Source organism: Podarcis gaigeae (assembly GCF_964106915.1).
Source record: "Podarcis gaigeae genome assembly, chromosome: 4".
Lineage (NCBI taxonomy): Eukaryota > Metazoa > Chordata > Lepidosauria > Squamata > Lacertidae > Podarcis > Podarcis gaigeae.
Genome location: NC_139677.1, coordinates 82,964,094 through 82,984,346, shown reverse-complemented (window position 1 = coordinate 82,984,346; position 20,253 = coordinate 82,964,094). Strand labels below are relative to the sequence as shown.

General features: G+C 42.7%; 1 protein-coding gene and 2 long non-coding RNA genes across 10 annotated transcripts in view; 1 reads left to right on the top strand and 2 right to left on the bottom strand.

Annotated features, from left to right (window-relative positions):
• The window catches only part of SPATA13 (spermatogenesis associated 13), a 106,463-nt gene that overhangs the window by 51,626 nt on the left and 34,584 nt on the right, over nucleotides 1-20,253 (bottom strand). The window contains exon 1 of one of the 8 annotated variants that reach the window (XM_083736116.1): nucleotides 350-664. The exons of the other annotated variants lie outside the window; for them this stretch is intronic. The gene's annotated coding sequence lies outside the window, so the exon portion shown is untranslated. Of the gene's footprint in view, nucleotides 1-349; nucleotides 665-20,253 lie in introns of those variants that run through there. 8 annotated transcript variants of the gene reach the window in all.
• LOC310843886 lies at nucleotides 7,039-8,094 on the top strand. Its single transcript, XR_014563742.1, has 2 exons — nucleotides 7,039-7,273; nucleotides 7,987-8,094. It is a non-coding gene; the product is annotated as an uncharacterized lncRNA (long non-coding RNA).
• Nucleotides 13,332-19,692, bottom strand: LOC310843823. The gene is made up of 4 exons (XR_014563666.1): nucleotides 19,494-19,692; nucleotides 14,476-14,563; nucleotides 14,051-14,129; nucleotides 13,332-13,687 (listed from the first exon to the last, which is right to left on the bottom strand). It is a non-coding gene; the product is annotated as an uncharacterized lncRNA (long non-coding RNA).

Sequence of the window (20,253 nt, the reverse complement as noted above, 5' to 3'; positions counted from 1 at the left end):
TTGTTCCCACCCTTTCCCTGGTTAGAGAAACTCTTTGGAAAGACTCTCTGAAGAAAGCAAGTAGTGCTGATAACTCTGTATCTGCTTCTCCTATGGGAAATATTCCACCTGGGAACTTCTGTGAATGTCTGAAAAGGTTTTTTTTAGTGTGTTTTTCTTGGAAAATGGACAACTAGACCATGAGTCAAACCAAAACCACATGTCTTGTATGAAGTCGATGTCTATATTAAAAGTGTTCTCTTGTGGATTACAAAGAAAAAAGAAATCTGCTAGAACCGGCTCAATCCCAGTCTTGCACATTATTCCGCTCTGAACAATAAACTGCCTCCCCTCCCTACAGCTTTCTTACCACTTTTTCATCTTTTCTTCCATTTGCATATTTGCATTTGCTCTGTGCACTTTCACCTAAGTTTCTTCAACGAACTTCAGTATTAGTCTTCTCTCTTTGGGAGCCCACATGTGACGGAGAAAAAATGGGATACCAAACTGACAGTAGGTATGCTAAGAATCACGACCTCTGGATGAATATAATTGATTTAGGGTTTGATACAGTCCTCAAGCTCCAGACGTTTGCAGAAAAATAGGTTTGGGGTCAGAAAATGCCCACTCGGGGAGAAAACTTCAGGACTTTCCCTCAGCGCTTGGTTTCACACCACAGCTGAGAATGTCCAGGCCCACTCCCAAGATTCTTGAAACAGGTAACAGAGGCCATTCTCACGTCTCCAAGGAGAATGGAATAAAAACAGCCCCAGCTGGTGAGATTCTTCTGGAGTTGATCTGCCACAAAACTGATTTATGCCTTCCTCACTTTTGTGTTTACTTGCAAGGAAGCTACCTAGCCTGCTGTGAAGATCAACAGCTTGGAGTCTGTCCCATAAAATGAAATGACATGACACTGAGGGGTTGGGGATGAGAAACAGAATGAAGATGTTTGGATAAGGGAGAAGATGGAAAAGGGGAGGCCTTCCGGAGGCGGCGCGAACGGTAATGGCTGCCCTTTCCTAACCGGGAGAGGGAAGCTACGCTGGAAAAGGGTCGTCCGCTACGGCGAAGCGGAGACCCATTCTGGAAAACCGCAGGCAGCGGAAGCCTGCGGTCTCGGGACCCGGCGGGCGCCAGGAGCTACCCCCGAAACGTTGAGGGAACCCCGTAAGGGGCTCCGGATCGCAGAGGGGGTAGCGGCGCTGTGGGTCTATGCGCATTCAGCGGAGCGAAGCCGCGCTGCCGTTGCCGGTGAGCGCCGACCTTTCTTCCTTCAACACAAGATTCTAAAACGCAACAACCCGTGAGTAATTGAGGACTTTACTAAATTTCGGGACTAAAAATATTGAAAATAAGCTGAAAGCGGAGAGACGAGGAAAAGGAAGTCCGTCCTCCGCAGCCATTGACTTTTAAAGCAAAGAGCAGGAGGAGTGGAGGCATAGAGAGAACTTTTGACAGCTCAGATTGAGCACCCGCAGAAATTACTTTTCCCTTTAAAGACTGTAAGCAATTGATTTTTGGATTTTTATTAGGACTTATATACTCCTTTCTTTGTGGATTACAATTCTGTTTAAGAAGCCCAGGTGTCAGAACTGCCTGAGCAGCAGAACTGTCAGACTGCAAATTTGGATACATTCTATTTAAACTTTGAGACAGTCTGAGGGAGCTCAGAATGGTTACGTTCTTGCATTTTGGAACTCCAGTAAGCACAACTTGAAATATTGTGGCAAACCTAAAATCAACTCTGCTAAAACTACTCTTGTGAAGATCCCTAAGTATTGGTTCAGATTTCGTATGTGGAATGGACTCTTCTTCCTAGGACATTTTATGCTCCCCCTAGAGGATTGAGGATTTACAACAAAAACATTGTTTTACTTTCTATTTCCCGGCCCTCTGTTTGATTGCTACCACCTGGGCCGTAGCTTTCCCATGGGAACAACTCAGCTTGACCTTGACTGCTAGATAACTTTGGAATGAGTGGCGCAAAAAGAAAGGGATTAAGAACCAGACAAACAACTCTGACAACCGTAACTGCAGCCTCACAAGCACGCAGATCATCTGTGCCCACTTTGCCCTCGGAGGAAAAAGCTACCTCCCTGTCACAGGCAGGGGAGGAAGAAACTGAGGATTTACAACTAGAGGAGATGGCCTCAGGAGGATCTGGTTCTGTATTAGAGAGAATTCTTGAGAAATTGGAGTCTTTGGAGAGGAAAGTTGACCAACAAACTGCGAAAATTGACCTTAATACAGAAACTTTAAACAAATTATCTGGGCAAGTTGCACAGAATGCACAAGCAATTGGACAACTGAAGGAGGCTGCAGGTGAAAATCAGAAACTGGCCGAAGAGACCAGCCAAAGAGTGGGAGAGTTGGAAAAAGAAGTAAGGCCGCTCAGTAAGCAGGTTGGGGAACACCAGACCTATCTCTCCATGTTGGAACTTCGGAACAGGGAGATTAATTTAAGGATAAGATCGATACCAGAAGTGGAAGAAGGTAATCTAGCTGAGTTTCTGACCAAAGAATTCTCCAAGTTCTGGGGTCTAGAGGAGAAAGACTTTAAAATTGTGTCAGCCTTCAGACTTGGAAGACTTACAAAGAGAGAAAGGCCCAGAGACTGTTTGATTACGTTGAGATCAAAGGAGGAAAGGGACAAGATTTTGGGCCTGCACTACGGAAGCTCCTTGAACATTTCGGACAAAAGAATTGAGATTTTTAAGGACATTCCTAAACAGCTGTTGGATCTTAGATCTGAATATTTGGACTTAGTAAAACTGCTGAGAAGCAACTCAATCATCTTTAGGTGGGATTTTCCCCAAGGACTATCTTTCACCTTTAGAGGGAAGAAGATTAAAATTAGAACTTTGGAAGATAGGGACAAGTTTTTGACTGCCTACGGAGAGGACCTTCATAAAGGACTTGAACTACCCTCAGGGCCTGAACCACCACAGGTGCCTGTACCTCAGAACCCTGAAGACTCACAGAACAAAATACCATCCCAAGGAAACTAAACAGATCTATCCAGGATGTCTCTGCAACTTTTAAGTTGGAATATAAATGGCTGTAACAGTCCGGAAAAAAGGAAGAAAATCTTTCACATATTAAAAAAGGAGCAACTAGACATTACTTGTTTACAAGAAACACATGTGACTAGGCTCCACAGAAAAATATTGGTAAATAAAAGGTTAGGCCAAGAATTTATATCTTCGGACTTAGTTAAGAAGAGAGGAGTGGTGATATATGCAAAGGAGAGCCTCTCACCAAAATTTCTATTTAAAGATGAACATGGAAGAATTTTGGCAATTGAAATACAGCACCAAGGAGAGAAAATTTTGATATTAGGAATCTACGCTCCAAATGAAGGGAAATCAGAATTCTACAAGAAGTTGCATGAGATTATGCTGGATTATCTGGACTATGATAACATCATTATGATGGGAGATATGAATGGGATCGTTTCTACAAACATGGATAGGTCACAAAGCCAAAAGGTTACTAAAGAAGGCAGACTACCAAAGACCTTTTTTGAAATGACAGACAACATGGACTGGATTGATATATGGAGGACAAAGAACCCCTTAGGGAAAGAAGGAACATTTTTCTCTGAAGCCCAACTGACTTGGACAAGAATTGACCAAATATGGATTTCTAGAGGTCTGGCTCCTAAGGTGAAGAAAGTGGAAATCTGCCCAAAGACCTGCTCCGATCATAACGCGTTGAAAATGGACATGACATTATTACCAACCGGCTCCTTTAGATGGAAGATGAATGACAACTTGTTTAGAGATCAGGAGATTATCAAGAAGGCCAAAAAAACAATAAAGGACTATTTTGAGATAAATTTGAACACTGCTGTGGAAAAAAGAACAATCTGGGACGCAAGCAAAGCTGTGATGAGAGGGTTCTTGATACAACAGAACGCCATAAAGAAAAGACTACAAAATGAGAAAAAGGACAAGATTTTGGGGAAAATTAAAGAGTTAGAGAAGAAACTAAGAGTAAACCCGAAGTCACAGCCGATTTTGAGAGAAATTAAACTTCATCAGGCACAATATTCCAAACTGATAAATCAGGAAATAGAATGGAAGATTAAATTAATGAAACAAAAAACATTTGAATCGGCTAATAAATGTGGGAAACTGCTGGCTTGGCAGTTGAAGAAGAGACAAAAGCTGAACATAGTAACAAATTTGGAAATAGAAGGAAGGAATATTCAGAACCCGGCGGAAATTAGAAAATGTTTCCAGAAATATTTTAAGAAATTATACACTCAAGGGCCACAAAAGGAGGAAGAGATTGCAAAATTTTTGGAGAAAAATGGACTTAAAAAACTATCACAAGAAAATAGATCATTCCTGAATAGTAAAATAACACGACTAGAGATAGAACAGGCCATTCAGAATATGAAGTTGGGCAAGTCTCCAGGGCCAGATGGCTTGACCTCCAAGTACTATAAGACATTAAGTGACTATTTGATTCAACCACTGATGGAGGTCAGCAATGAAATTATGGAGGGAAAGAAGGCGCCTGAATCGTGGAAGGAAGCTTTTATCACATTGATACCAAAGTCAGAAACTGAAAAGACACAACTTAAGAACTACCGTCCCATTTCCCTTTTAAATGTGGATTACAAAATATTTGCTGACGTTTTGGCAGGAAGACTTAAAAGAGTTTTAAATGAGATAATTCATAAAGACCAGGCAGGCTTTCTCCCAGGAAGACATTTATTTGCTAATACAAGGAACATTATTGACATTTTGGAACTTTTGCAAACAAATATTAACACTAAAGCAGTTCTAATTTTTATAGACGCGGAGAAGGCCTTCGATAATATTTCTTGGAAATTTATGAAGGGGAATTTAAAAGAAATGGGAGTGGGGCGGGGTTTTGAAAATGGGATTGACGCGATTTATTCAGAACAAAAGGCAAAACTGATAGTCAACAATGTGGTTACAGAAGAGTTTAAGATTGAAAAAGGGACACGACAAGGCTGCCCGATTTCCCCCTTGCTGTTTATTTCTGTCCTGGAGGTGCTCTTGAACTTGATTAGAGGGGACCGGTTGGTGCAAGGGATTCAGATCGGAGCGAAACAATATAAACTTAAAGCTTTTGCAGATGACCTTGTTTTGACATTGCAAGAGCCAGAATCTAGTACAAAAAGAGTGTTACAACTGATTCAGGACTTTGGTCGGGTAGCGGGCTTTAAACTAAACAAACAGAAAACTAAGGTGTTGGGAAAAAACTTGACAGATGCAGAGTCAGAACGGTTTCAGAGAGAAACAGAACTAACTGTGGTTAAAAAAGTAAAGTACCTAGGGGTAAACATAACAGCAAAAAATCTGAGTCTATTTAAGGATAATTATGAAAAATGTTGGTCTGAAATTAAGAGAGACTTGGACAGTTGGTCAAAATTGAAGCTTTCTTTGTTAGGCCGAATTGCTGCTATTAAGATGAATGTATTGCCTAAGATGTTGTTTTTGTTTCAAACATTGCAAATTGTGGATAAGACGGAGTGCTTCAGGAAGTGGCAGAGAGATATTTCTAAATTTGTCTGGCAGGGCAAAAAGCCCAGAATTAAGTTTAAGATATTAACTGATGCGAAAGAAAGAGGGGGCTTTGCCCTGCCAGACTTAAGGTTGTACTACGAAGCCGCAGCTTTCTGCTGGCTAAAAGACTGGCTACTTCTAGAGGACACTGACGTGTTAGATTTAGAAGGTTTTAACAATGCATTTGGCTGGCATGCATACTTATGGTATGACAAAGTTAAGATCAATAAGGCCTTTAAGAACCATATTGTCAGGAAAGCAGTGTTTAATGTCTGGACAAAATACAAAGACCTATTGGAAAATAAAACTCCAAGATGGCTATCACCTCTGGAGGCTAAGGCCCGAAAAAGACCCAATATGGAGGCCAAATGGCCGAAATATTGGGAAATAATAGAGAAAGAGGGCAACAATTGGAAATTGCAGAGTTTGGAAAAAATGAAAGACAAAGTGCGAGACTGGTTACATTACGCTCAGATTCAAGAAATTTTTAAAAAGGATAAAAAGTTAGGATTCCAGGTGGAGAAATCGAAGTTGGAAACAGAATTGTTAGAACCTAAGACTAAAGTACTCTCAAGAATGTATAACTTGCTGTTGAAATGGAATACACAAGATGAAATGGTTAAGTCGGCCATGATAAAGTGGGCACAGGATATTGGGCATAATATTATGTTTGAGGATTGGGAAAGGTTGTGGACCACGGGGATGAACTTCACGGCATGTAATGCTCTGAAGGAAAATGTAATGAAAATGATATATAGGTGGTACATGACCCCAGTTAAACTAGCCAAAATATGCCATGTGCCAGACAACAAATGTTGGAAATGTAAGGAAAATGAAGGAACATTCTTTCACCTCTGGTGGACTTGTCCCAGGGTGAAGGTCTTCTGGGAAATGATATATAATGAGCTGAAAAAGGTATTTAAGTATACCTTCCTTAAGAAACCAGAGGCCTTTCTCCTGGGCATTGTCGGCCAGATGGTGCCAAAGAAGGACCGAACATTCTTTTTGTACGCAACAGCAGCAGCAAGGATACTTATCGCCAAGAAGTGGAAAATTCAAGATCTACCCACTCTGGAAGAATGGCAGATGCAGCTGATGGACTATATGCAACTGGCTGAGATGACTGGCAGAATTCGAGACCTGGGAGAAGAGAGGGTTGAAGAAGATTGGAGGAAATTTAAGACTTATTTACAAAAATATTGTGACTTGGTGGAAAGTTAAGTAGGATGTTTGATCATAAATAATTGGCCACCACAAAATCGGATTGAAATGGGATGTAAAGTGAGATTAAGAGAAATTAATTTACAGAGGATTATATTTAAATAAGTGGTTATAAAATTTGCAAATTAGATGATAAATTGCTGGGAAAAATTTATGATGATGAAAATGGCAGCGGGAGATGTGAGGAAGTCCAAAGAAGTTATGAAACTCTGTTGAGATAAAAGAAAGGTTGTTTATCTTTGTACTTTATTTTGTAAAAATCCCTAATAAAAATTTATTAAAAAAAAGAAGATGGAAAAGGAGACAGGTGGTGAAGTAGACTGAACTAGGCAAAATGGAGTGTGGGAACATGACCGTGGCCAAGAAAATTCCTGTGAAAGTGCCTCCTCACATATGGTTTATTAAAGCAAGCTAGCTTTGTGAACCAGAGTACAAAAATGTCTCATTTCAGTAAACCACGGATTTGGAACCCATGGTTCTTCAGATATTGACTCCAGCTCCTTGCATCCACTTTCCCCATCCTTGCAGTAAGCCATAGTTAAAACTAACCACAGTTTGTCTGGGTTTGCGCATAAAGCTAAGCATCAGCTAGTTAAAAACAGAAATGAAGGCTTCTGATCTCCTTGTCTATGCTTTTTTTGTGATTAAAACATTTTTTGCTATGTCCTAATGCAGTCATTAAAAGCAGATATTTTTCATAACCCCATCTCTTAAAGGGCCACCTGTTCAATTCCGGGGGAATGGGTAAATGTGAAAAATGAGCCTATATGAAATTGCCTGATTGCCCTTTTAATTTGAAAGAAGCGTGTAAAAAGAACTTACTAACTCTTTGCTAAAGATCCCCAAATGTTCTCTCAATTAACAACATGCATGAACTCAAGGTTAGAAACTAACTTGTCCCCAAAAACTAATGGTTGAAGTGCAACAGAGATTTCATCCTTTATCAGTACCATCCTTCTTCACATTTGCCGAGAGCTTATTGCACCCCACTCCACTTGGCACAGAGCTGCAATTTAGGTTGGGGAACAAAGGCCTTGTGGAGTGACGCAATCTGAGAAACAGGACCTCTGTGTACCAGGTTACCATTATATTCTGTCAGAGCTGCTCTTACCCACCCACCTTCACCCGTGCAGCTGCATGCAACTTAATGGTGGATTCAGCCTTTCAGTCTGGAAGAAAGCTATTTATACCCTCACTGAGCTTGCTTGTGACACTATTATTGTTCTCCCATCCTTAACAGGCATTATTCAGGCAGCATGACATGAAGAAACGGTCCATACTACAGAAGAGCAGTTTCTAATAAATAGATCATTGTGTCTCAAATATAAAGAAAACTTCCTGTTTCTAATTAAGCAGACTGCAACTCTACCTTTCTTTCTTTTTTTCGTCTCAACTTATGACTTAATGCTTAAAAAACAGGGAAGAGAAACCATGCATGTAAAAGAAGAAAAGAAACAGATAAATGGAAGTGGTCAAGTTTCTTCAAATTTTAATCTCACAGATTGGTTTTCCATAACCGGGTTTTAAAAGCAATTATGGCTAATAGGTTTCATGCTAAACGAAAAGCATTTTCAGATTATGGGGAATCATGTTACAGATGGAAAGAGATATAAAGAACAATAGTAACTGGCTCTTTCTGATTTTCATGGAGTTTTGGTCTAATCTAGCAAAGTTATATTTCTAAGTATTTGTTTTAGTTTTAAACTTGTCCTATCCCAGTATTAGAAACAATGTTCCAAGTGAAGGAAGAGGGGGCATATAAGGCAGGTTCCTATCTTGAATGCCCACAGCCTTCCATTCCAGGTGTTCCTCCATACCAGCCTTTGCCAACCTGCTGCTCTCCAGATGTTTGGGACTTCACAAATATTGCTGTAGTCCAAAACCTCTGGGGGCACCAGACTGGCAAAAGTTGCACTATACAGTGTATGTGTGGAATCATTTATAAAGTCCCCACATTTTGAAGGTAGTTAGTTATCTTTTGTCCAGCAAACACATTTCTTAGGTTGTATACACACCATATACAATCAGCAAGGTCTGGTTGGTCATTATGAGAACAGGATGATGGACTAGATGAGCCATTGGCCTGATCCAGTAGGCTCTTCTTACGTTGTTACGTTTACAGCACATTCAAAACATATTCATTGCCTCAATGAATTCTGGGCACTGTAGTTTAGCCCCCAGAGGTACGATTCCCAGAAACCCTTAGCAAACTACAGTGCATCATTCTTTGAGGGAAAGAATGTTTCAAATGTGCTTTAAAGGTATAGCATGTATGTAGCCTAAATGAGCCATTCTTATGCTTAACTAACAAATTATGCTCTAACTCAGCCTTTCCCAAGCTGACATCCTCCAGGTGCTGTTCCACGACAGCTCACATCATCCCTGACCTATAGTCACAATGGTTGGAGCTGACGAGAGTTGCAGTCTGAAAGGCTGCTCAAAATTGCATACAATGTGTGCTTGCTGAAAGATTCGCAGTTTCTTTTCTTGCAATATTGCAGCAAGAGAAGGACATTGCAGCAACACAAGCATTTTGCAACATCGTAACTGCTCTTGTTGCATGATGCAACAAAAATACCCCAGTGAATTTGGCAAGAAGCTGGTTACCTTAGCTGCCTCTGCGGTTGCTATGTTGAAAGGCTCTGGACAATTAGATGTGTACAAAAAGACACAGCAAAAGTTAAATCCCACTAAAATCAAGTGATTAACTGTGCACTTTGAATCCCATTTATAGATGCAGGGATATTTTCAACTGGGTTTATATTTCATCTATTTTCCTTGACCTGAGCTTTGTCACTGGATGGGGCAGCCCCTGTAGGCAGGGTAGCTCTAGTCATGCATAGTAGCTCCTACCATGTCCATCATCCCTCTCTCTAAGCCTCTTCGGCTTTTGCAAAGGTAACAGGAAATGTAACAGCTTCACACTGCTTGTTGCCCTGTATATCCAGCTGGTGTGAAACAGTTTTTATAGTGCAAACCTGGGCATGTGCTACTCAGAGGTAAGTCCCACAAGTTCAGTGAGACTTACTTCCTGGTCAGTGAGTATGGGACCTACTCACCTAACAGAGAGATGGGCAATCTGTCCCTGCATCGGGATCATGCGCTGTCCCCTCAGCATGGAATATGAAAAATAACTTTTTCTGCTCAAGATGCAGAGGAACAGGAAGTGTGACACAGTCACATTAAAGTCTGACAAAGGGAACATTTCCTGTTCCCTTTGCCCCATTTTAACATTCAAAGCCATTCACAACAAGGAAGACTTGAAAATTTCAACCAATAGTTTCTCTCCTCTGTTATGGAAGTTTCCAACCTTTCAAGTTTCAAGGAATCTTTCCTACCTTGACCTGTCTGTTGAGAAACCCGTTCATGAGGATAGTGGTGCAACGGGGTAATGTTACACTCTTCCAGTCTTTCCCAACCTTGGGTCCCCATAAGTTGATTCACGACAACTCCCATGAGTCCCAGTCAGATGACCCCAATATTGAGGAATGATGGGAATTGTAGTCCAACATCATCTGGAAACCCAAGGTTGGGGAAAACTACTCTAGTCTTAAAGTATTACCAGAATACACACACTGGATTTAATGGAGCAGCACTTTAGATGGTAATTAATATGTGTTACTTCACGTAATATGGTTTTACAGGGGGAGGGATCTTCAGATAGTAATGTGTATGACTTAAAAATAAGGTAAGCCAGCACTCTTGCTCATTCTATGGACTTGGGGTGGTATTCAATTAAGTTTTGCTCAGAGCAGAGCCAATAAAAATAATGAACTTAGTCATGCTCATTAATTTCAGTGGGTCTACGCTAAGTAAAACTTAGTTGACTACCACCCCAAGTCTGTAGAATGAGCAAGAGTGCTGGCTTACCTTATTTTTAAGTCATGCACATTACTATCTGAAAATTCCCTCCCTCTGTAAAACCGTATTAAGTGAAGTAACACAAGATACCTGTCCCAAAGACCTATCCTGCTGGTACTACTATCTTGGACAGCCAACATAGGGCCCTAAATAGGTCATTGCACTACAACACCCTAACCCCAGTTAGCATGGGTTATGGGCAGAGACGATGGGGTATGAGGTCCAACAACATCTGGAGGTCACCATTGGGTACCCCTGGTCTAGGGAGTGCACTCAGTTCATGGAAGGCCCAGAACAGGCCTGTTTGACCTCACCATAGCTATGTACATATTGAGCTTGCACCGTATGTGAATCTACACATCATGGAAGATACATCTCCAGCAAGCTTGTCCACTATTCCTCACTGAGGAATCTCTCATGAGCTTCCAAGGAACCTGGTGTTTTCCCAGAACAGTGCTGGAAAACCATTATTCCATTCTATGTTCATTAACTATTGTGGGTTTTTTTTTTAAAAAAAGACTAAAATCTCTTTTGTACAATGATCTGAAATGGTTTAAATGTCAGTCTCATTAAAACTCTCTTTGATGTCCCAATGACTAATTCAGCACATATTTCTCAAGCGTTCAACGTGGTTAGATTAATCCCACACTTGCATTTTTTTAAAGGCTTCTCTGCTTAGCTTCTCTAGCTTTGCAGATGCTCCATCTCACGCCTCTGATTTCTCACAGACTCTACATGGCCAGCCACTGTGCCATGGCTACGCCAATGTTACGTTGCCATAGTAGAGTTGCAACCTTATGCACTCCAAGCAGCAAAGAAGAAAGCAAGACAATGCCAATGTGAAGAAGAAACAATGCAGCAATACTGCCCACCAATCCACACTACTACTAGTTACCATTGTCCACCACTCATGACATTGCCTTCTACTCACACCAAGCAGGGAAGACAGAAATACCTATGTGACATCTAGGTTGCACCATGGTTAAGTATGACGCTTGATGTCAACAGAACCCATTCTATATTTCCTCCCATACACATGGGATGCCCTCAGGAGAAAAGAGTCAATAAGGGCTCACCCTACCACAAGACTCCTGTGTCCTAGGCATTAGGAGAAAAGCAATCACAGGTTCCAGGGCTCTCCTCTGATGGGGGTTCAAATTCCTTGGTATCCCCCTGGGATACCCCTTTAAATGCGGGGATGCAGAATCTTAGACTCAGGGGTCAGATGTGCCTCTGCACACCTCTCTATCAGGCCCTCAAGAGTCTCCCCAGGCCCCACCCCTTACCTTCAGGCCCCACCCCTGCTGTGTCCTCCTTGATTGTTTTTGCCTGACTGGTATATGTTGTTGAACTCTGGTGCTGCCTCTAGCTTGTCTGGATTTATTTATTTTATACTCCACCCTTCTCTCAGTGCAGGGCAGCTCACAGCATAAAATAAGGCAGATACAAACACCACACACACACACACACACACACACACACACAGTATAAATATTAAAACAAATGGTAACCCTATTATAAACAGCACTGAAAAAACATTAAAGCATTTAGAAGCGCATGCGCGCACACACAAAGTACAACACCCTCAGAAGACCCTGCTGCAACAGCCAGCTGGTGGCCAAACATATTTGTCTGCTGGCAAAAGGAAAGCAGAGAGGTGGAAGGGAGTTCCACAATCTGGGAGCAGCCACCGAAAAGGTCCTCTCAGATGGAGAGAGGTATATGTATAGGCAACGCAGTGTAGAAAGATAAGCATCACCTACATTGCACCACTCATTTTTACACCTGGCCCCACCCTCCACTACCATGTGGCCCTGTGGACATTTCTGCAACAGAATGTAACCCTTGGGCTGAAAAACATGTACCACCCATGCTTTGGTCAGGAAAATAGCTAGGACCAGAGGAAGGAGTGCCAATTTATTCACAACAAGGTCCCTGCAACATCAAGAATGCAGAGAGGGAGCCCATGGCAGGTCAGTACCCGAGGTGAAATGCCCCACTGGGCGCAAACTCCATAAGGAGACTCCCCTGCCGGGAAGTGGTGGGGAGATCTATTCACAATCCCCCCCTCCCCGCCAGTGGGGCTTTGTATGGGCTCCTCCATTGAGAAGCTGGTGCAAAGCTCCATCACACTGCTGGGCAGGGGGTGGGTGGGAGATCTGCCGCCTGGTGGCAAAGCTGAGTGGCAGAGTGCCTCCCCTCTCACTGACTCAGCAGTAGGGGAGGCATTCTGCATAGCTTTGTCACCAGTCCCACTCTGCCCCCAAAGGCTGGGGGAACCAGCAGTAACTCTGGGCAGAGAAAGAGGATGCCACTGCTCCGGGAGGGTGACGTCTGCAGCGGCCCCCTCACCCAGCCTCACGGGTGGGCCAGCTCTGAGAATGTGCACAGATGTCTTTTGCAACATTTCACACAATAAGTATATGTTGGTGTCAATATTTAGGGAACAACCATTTAGCCAGGGGGAGTGGGAGAGAGCCACTTGGACAGGGAAGAGTACACATTACAAAAGCAAGCTCACGGAAGGAAACACGTCCAGCCACTTAGCAATGCAGTAGGACAGAGCAATGCAGTGTAAAAGGAGAGGTGTGGATCTGATTCCCGCACAGTCAGTCAGCCTAGAAGGGCTGTGATGATGGAAAGCCCAGTGCCCTCCTCCTCCTATTGCGAGTTTCCCACAGTGAAGACGCTGGACAGCCATCAACAGGACAAAAACACAGCAGACACTGGCACAAGCTTTTATTGAACAGTTTCAGTGTTGAAGGGAGTACTGACAGCATCCTAGCAACGTGGGGTTGCTCCTGGCTATAGGACTCCTGCCACTCTGTGTGACACGATGGGCAGTAGAGCAACTAGTGCAGCTCAGTGCATCTGCATCAAGGGTGCTACTGCCCTTGCTGCATTTCTGTCTGTCACGTGCTTCTGAGAGGCACAGGAGTCCAGGGAGATTTAAAAGGCAGCAACCCCACATAGGAACACAGGTTTCCCACTGGTTGCTGCTGCTGGAGGCCTGGTGTTCTGCACTGGTAGCAGTAAGAAACATCCTTTCCCCTGTGCGTGTTCAGTGGCTACTTGGTGGCCTGTGGAGAGACAAGACAGACATGGGCGTAGGAACGAATAACGAATAGCTATTGCAACAGATGAATGAGTGGGTGCTCATTTGGCAAATGCATCTTCAAGAAGGAGTGCGATATCTCTGTGCTCTTCTGCTCCAATTTCCCCAGCCCCCATTCTCCTATTGGCACCCCCACCACCACAGCTATCAGTGGGCTAAATGGAATGCTAGTTCTGCTGAGAGCAGACTCACTAAAATTAATGGGCATGACTCACTTAATTCCATTAATTTCAACGGGTCTACAGAGTAGGACTTCATTGGCTGCACCTCAGATTTTGGAAATTTAGCTTGCTGGAGGAGACAATATAGCAACTGAGCCAATACTCACCCATGCAATATAATGAGCTGTACTGGTACCCCCTTCTCCAGTGACAGCTTTTTCTGCTCCATGTGCCCTGGCTCTGATCCTGTAAGGAAGAAAGAGTTGTGAGTGACTGGCCAACAATTCCATTAAGAAGAAGGGAGTGTGTGGTGTTCACTAGCAATGTGTTCCCCACAACCCACCCTAACACATGTAAGTTGTATTCCCTGGGTTGTGGCTAGCAGCCCCCTCTCCCATGTCCACACAGCACTTATATGCCTTGCGCCCCTTTGAGCAAGAAAGGCTTGTTAAACCAGTGCAGTTTCCCCACATTGCAAGGCCAAGGGTATGGGAGGAGACACTCTGATACATGTCTGAGTGCTTGGCATACTTTAAAGCAAGGAGAGGGAGATGGAAGAAGTTCAGGAAACTGGCAAGACCCTCTTGCTTACCTGTATGGAGCAGCCGGTCCTTGCAGTCGCTGTTGCGGCAGAATTGCAATTCCATAGGGTATCTGCATTGTGTCCTGCAGCAGTACACCTGCAAGGGTCCTGAGATGTGACAAACATTATCCATCTGCCCCTCCTATATTTGCTGTTGGCCATGGCTGTTTGCACAATTAGCAAAGTGTTCCTTCTTGCAGAGGACTCCCTTCCGCTGGAGTTCTCCATCCAAAGAATTCCTCCTTGTGTACTTTCATAACTGCAGTTCTGCAGACATGGGGCTTTCTGTTGCGCAGAGTGATACAGCCTCATGACATACAGGCTGATCTGCGATCTGTTGCTGGGAATTATATGTAAACTCCCGGTGCTGTATTTGGCTCCTGAGATGGTTGGAATATTATCCTTTATTGACTGTGATGCAAAAGCAGTATGGGTGGGAGTCACCTAACCAGGCCCATCAGCAGGAGCTTTGATGTGCACAGGTGCTAAGCATGCATGTGTGCATGTGAGCACACCCACCGACCCATTCTCTGCATTGGCAGTAAAAGGCATTTAGCTATGTTTTAATAGGCACAACTGGCACTGTAACCTTTGTTAGGACCTTAATAGCAAGTACTTGTAAAACCTGTTTTCGGACAGAAAGGAAAGCCTGATTCATCTCACTCTAAACGTACAGGTGCTCCCACCCCACCTTTTCAGCTCTATGTGCCACAGGAGTGCTTTACACACGGTGGATCCAACGTTTGCTCCAAGGAAATGAACCAGAGCCATTGAGAAGCAATGCTTGGCAGATTGTGCCTCTTGTCAGATCTGGGTAACTTTTCATAGCACAGACGAGGCTTGTATAAAAAGGCTTTCATTATAAAACAGTGGGAAAAATCTTTTTCACAGACCGTATTGGAAGCATTGCTGCTTTTCCCACGAAAGAGTAGAAGTCCAGCAAATAGGAGAGTAAAAAGTAGACCATTGTAACAAGCGGCCCCAGACGACAGAGACATTATTCCAAAAGCATCAAACCAAGAAAAATATGCTTAATATGTTCAAAAGCGCTTTGCAATTTAGGGGTTTAGGTATTACAATTGAGTAGTCAGTCCAGGTGGCAGATCAACACTTCCAATCCCTTATATTGCAGCTCAACAAGTCACACTAAATAGTCGCCTCAGCAGTCTATTCATAATGCTCTGACGTTTGGAATTCTGAATGCTACTGAGGAACAGTATGTCTGTAGTCCTAGTAAATTTATGCTTTGGGAAATAATTACATTTCAGCACCATGCTGTAGTCTTTCCAAATGCCTGCTGTACCAATGTCTAAAGGTAAATGGAACTTAGAGAAAATTTTACATACCCTCCAGTATATAACACTGTGTTAATTTGCTCTTGGGGTTGTCAGGGAACTAACATATAGTTTTACTAATTCCCAGATGCAGCTATCTTTGCTTGGATGCAGGTGGTTTTAGCTTTCTGGGTTGCAAACTGGTAATCCTAAAAACAAGTTTTCCCCTGTAAAATGTTGCAACCTAGAAACCCAACATGTTCCACATTAAGTAGCATGGGATAAATAGAGCAACACTGATAATGCCACACAGAGTAGTCACTCACATTAGGACTAGTAGTATGTCACAAGTAATTTTTTTAATGACTTTGCATGATATGCATTCCCTACGACGCACAATCAGGATAAAGGGCAGTATATAAATTTAATAAATAATAAAGATAATAATAGGCAATTTAGCAGTTGGGTTTTTATTCCGCTATGGCAGATTCATGCAGAGAAAAGTTCAACCGGCTACAAAGTAAACTCCTATTCACATGGAGGAAGCCTAAAAGGCCATTAACTCATTCTCGAATTGCTCCCCTTAAAAATCAAATTGCCCCCCTGTGGGGTGTGTACCCAATGTTGCCATACAACCATATTTACAATTCATGCTTTATTCATTTAGATGCTAAAATGAGATATGAATGTATTGTCAAAACAACCCATCTATTTACACAAAACAAAAATATTAATATTTAACAATATACAGGGCAAAATATTTTACAATAAGTTGGTTTCCATTAGCTACTGCCATCCCAAATAGATTATTGGCTAATATGAAAAAGTTCCTTCCTACATACTCAAGTATGGAAACTAGTGTTACAGTAAAAAGATTGTGACAAGCCTTTCTTTGTTACTAAGAGCCTCCGCTGTTTATACAAACTTCCACCTATATCCTTGACTTCTTTTAAGCCGCAGCTCAGCAAATCTAACTTCATATGGATAAAAAGGACTAGTTGCTAGACTAGCCAACTGAAGCTTTAGCCACCCTTTAATTTTCTCTCATTTCCAGCTCCCATCCCTACCCCGCCACACTGAACGCACTTTTTCAATAAAAATCCATCATTTAACATAGCTCATTCCACACTGTACTGTACTCTATTTTCATAATTCGTAAGTGGATCCTACAAACATAACTGTGCATAATTTTGCATTCCTACAACAGGTAAGTATTGATTCATTTATTTTATCACATTTGTATGCCACCAATCTACTGAGATCATGGGGATAAACCAAGCATTATCTAGTTTACGCCTGTAAAAATCCAGTGCAACATTAAGTGAAAACATTATCTAAATACCTAAACTCACCCGCCACATCCACCTGCCTCACCGTCACCTAAAGACTATTCTCTACCCCTGGTTTACATGAAGGAGGTTTACAAAATTGGTGCAGAGTGTGGAGAAAGTAGATTGAGAGAGGATTTTCTCCCTCTTGTATAGCTCTAATATTGCTGCAACACCAAGCAGCAAAACAATCTTCTTCTAGAGGAGCTTCAGAATAGAAGGAGCACATTAGCACCCCAGTACCACTTCTGGACCGATTAAAGTAAGTGGGGTGGTTGCAGTTCACTTTACTGCTTTGTTTTCCTGCAAGTGAAACAGTGCATCTGTTTTTTAAGAACTATTTCGTAATGCTGACCTTTTAAACATTCCAGTCTCCAACTTTCAAATGTGGAATAAGGGAGCAAATTCTGGCAGGACCCAAGTTCCCTTGTCTTAAGTTGGGCACAAAACTGAGAGCACTTTGTGTGGTAATTGTGCTTGTTTCCTGCAGCAAATATCCAAACATCATGGGGAAATATATGCACCTGTTAAATACTCATGGCCAGACACCAGCGATCCCAAAGCAAGAAAGAAATTCAGGCATTTGAGGCAGAGTTGGGAAACCTTTTTCAGCTCAAGGACCACACTCCCTTTTGGGGGGCAGATTCCAACAGTGGGTGGGGCTAGGGGCAAAAGTGGATGGGGCAGTGAACATAATATTTACCTTTGAGCAGTAGGCTAGTTCTTACACACACACACACCCCTCAAGCAACAGTCATCATCATCAGAGTTCAAGGACATATTCCAACCAGACAAAAGCACTCACAGGGGATGTGACACAAGGCCGGAGAGCGGTGTGGCATGGGAAGAGTCGCTAGGGACAGATAGGGAAGGCTAGAGGACCACATTTGGGCCACTAAATTGAAGTCCCCTTCCCCTGATTTAAGGACGGTCATTCACACTCTACATGTGCATTGTAAGAAATAGCACACTGGTATGTACTGTATCCCTGTAGCAGATACTACCACTGCATGAAATAACAGTTGATTTGCTTTGTGTGTTTTTTTTAAGGCATGAAGTTATTATCATGGTGGCTCCTGTGAAAATTTTAAAAGATGTCAGTTTAGCAGACATTGGACAAGCTTATCTAGTACAGTGGTACCTCGGGTTACAGACGCTTCAGGTTACAAACTCCGCTAACCCAGAAATAGTACCTCGGGTTAAGAACTTTGCTTCAGGATGAGAACAGAAATTGTGCGGTGGCGGCGTGGCGGTAGCGGGAGGTCCCATTAGCTAAAGTGGTACCTCAGGTTAAGAACAGTTTCAGGTTAAGAACGGACCTCCAGAACAAATTAAGTTCTTAACCCGAGGTACCACTGTAATGAGTGAACTTGCATTAAACCAGTCCTCAGTTCAATCCACACATACACTTTTTCACAACATTAAAGGAAATGAATTGGGATGGGCTGCTATTGCCATTTTTCCTCCTTAGAATTGGTTGTGAGCCTTTAAGAGCTACCTAGCTGGGCATCATTCAGCAGAAGCTCTCCCCATCACTGCATACCCATGCTGCGGGAAAGGTTCATCAGTAGGAATTATCATGCAGCTGTCAAAAGGCAAAAGAGCCTTCTCCGTACCAGGTGAACAATTATATATTGCACATGATATTGTTGGATCATGTACATGCACTCACACACATGTGTGGAGAATCCCAGGCTCAGAGTCAAATGTGGCCCTCTAGGGCTTTCTGTCTGGCCCCTGGGACTCTTCCCAGGTCACACTGCTTTCCAGGCCAAGCCCCTTCTCCCCATGCTGCAGTGGCCCAGCACTACATCCTCCTTGGGTGCTTTTGCTAGCTGGAATATGTCCTTGCACCGTGGTTCTGCCTCTTGCTTGGCTGGCTGGCGGACAGAGAGATGCGTGTGGGAAGTGACAGTGTATGCAGGAACCTCTGACTTTTGCACAGCACAACCAGAGCATCCAGGAAGCCGTTCCGCACACATAGCCGAAGAGACCCCTATTGCCAGGAAAGCCTGAAAGGGAGACATTTGAAAGCCTCTCCCTAGAAACAGGGGCAAGAATGGTAACTCCAAAGCACACACCCCCCCCCATCCGAAAGCAGAACTCTGGTACATGCATAGCTAAAAAACAAACAAACCCAAAACCCACTCTGCTAGAAAAAGTAAAAAAAAAAGAAAGAAATTAAAACAGAATGACTGAGAAGAAAATAGTAAAGTTCTGAAAGTCATTAAGTTATGCTCTACATAACATTTTTTAAATCTTCAAGACAGCAGTAGAGTGAAAGTCTACTGATTTCCTCAGGACATGGAAGTATCTCACAGCTGCAAAATGAACCCTTCTCCACTGGGAGCAGAAATTTTGTTTTGTTTGGCTTCTGATCATTAAATGCTCGCCGTTGCCTGGGTGTTCGCTGCCTGAAACTTACAAGGTGATGAGGACACAGGAGTCGAGAGCCTGTCGTTTCTAGCAGTAGCCCTGCATGAATGTGAAACCTGAGTTAATGCGTAACACATTAGTGCAAACCAGTGTATTAGATCACCAAGTTAAATATATACTTACAAAATCGCAACATCCAAAACAAACAAAGGCGAAGCCCAGCATAATTTAGGATTCTATTTCATAAATTATTATTTTTACGCTAGTATCACATACAAGAGGACAGAACACATTGTTGTACACATTAAATTAAATCCACAGGAAAGGAGGAGGTGAACCAACCAATTCATTTAATTAAAGGGATTTGTTGCCTCCAGATGCCTAGTTAAATATTATGCAAGTTGTGAGTGGCTCAGGCAGGGATGGAATTATCTACTAATTATGAAGAGCTACATAGAGAATATAAGAAGCTGCCTTCTAGGCTACTTGTCCACCTAGCCTAGTAAAGCCTACTCAGACTGGGAATGGCTTTCTAGGATCTTAGGCAGAAAAGTATTTCCCACAACTTGCTACCGTATCCTTTTATCTGGAAATACTAGAGATTGAACCTTGGACCTTCTCCACTTGCGCTCTGGCATTGTTGCTGTAGGAGTGTGAATGAACTGGTAAAATTGCTTAGTTGGATAGGAATTACAAGAGATCCTACCCAGGTCCATTTTCAGTCAACCCTTCCAAGAGAACTCCACAGACACCTGAGAATTAAGGCCACCCAACTACTAGACCAGTTTGAATGGGCCAACCAGTCTCTT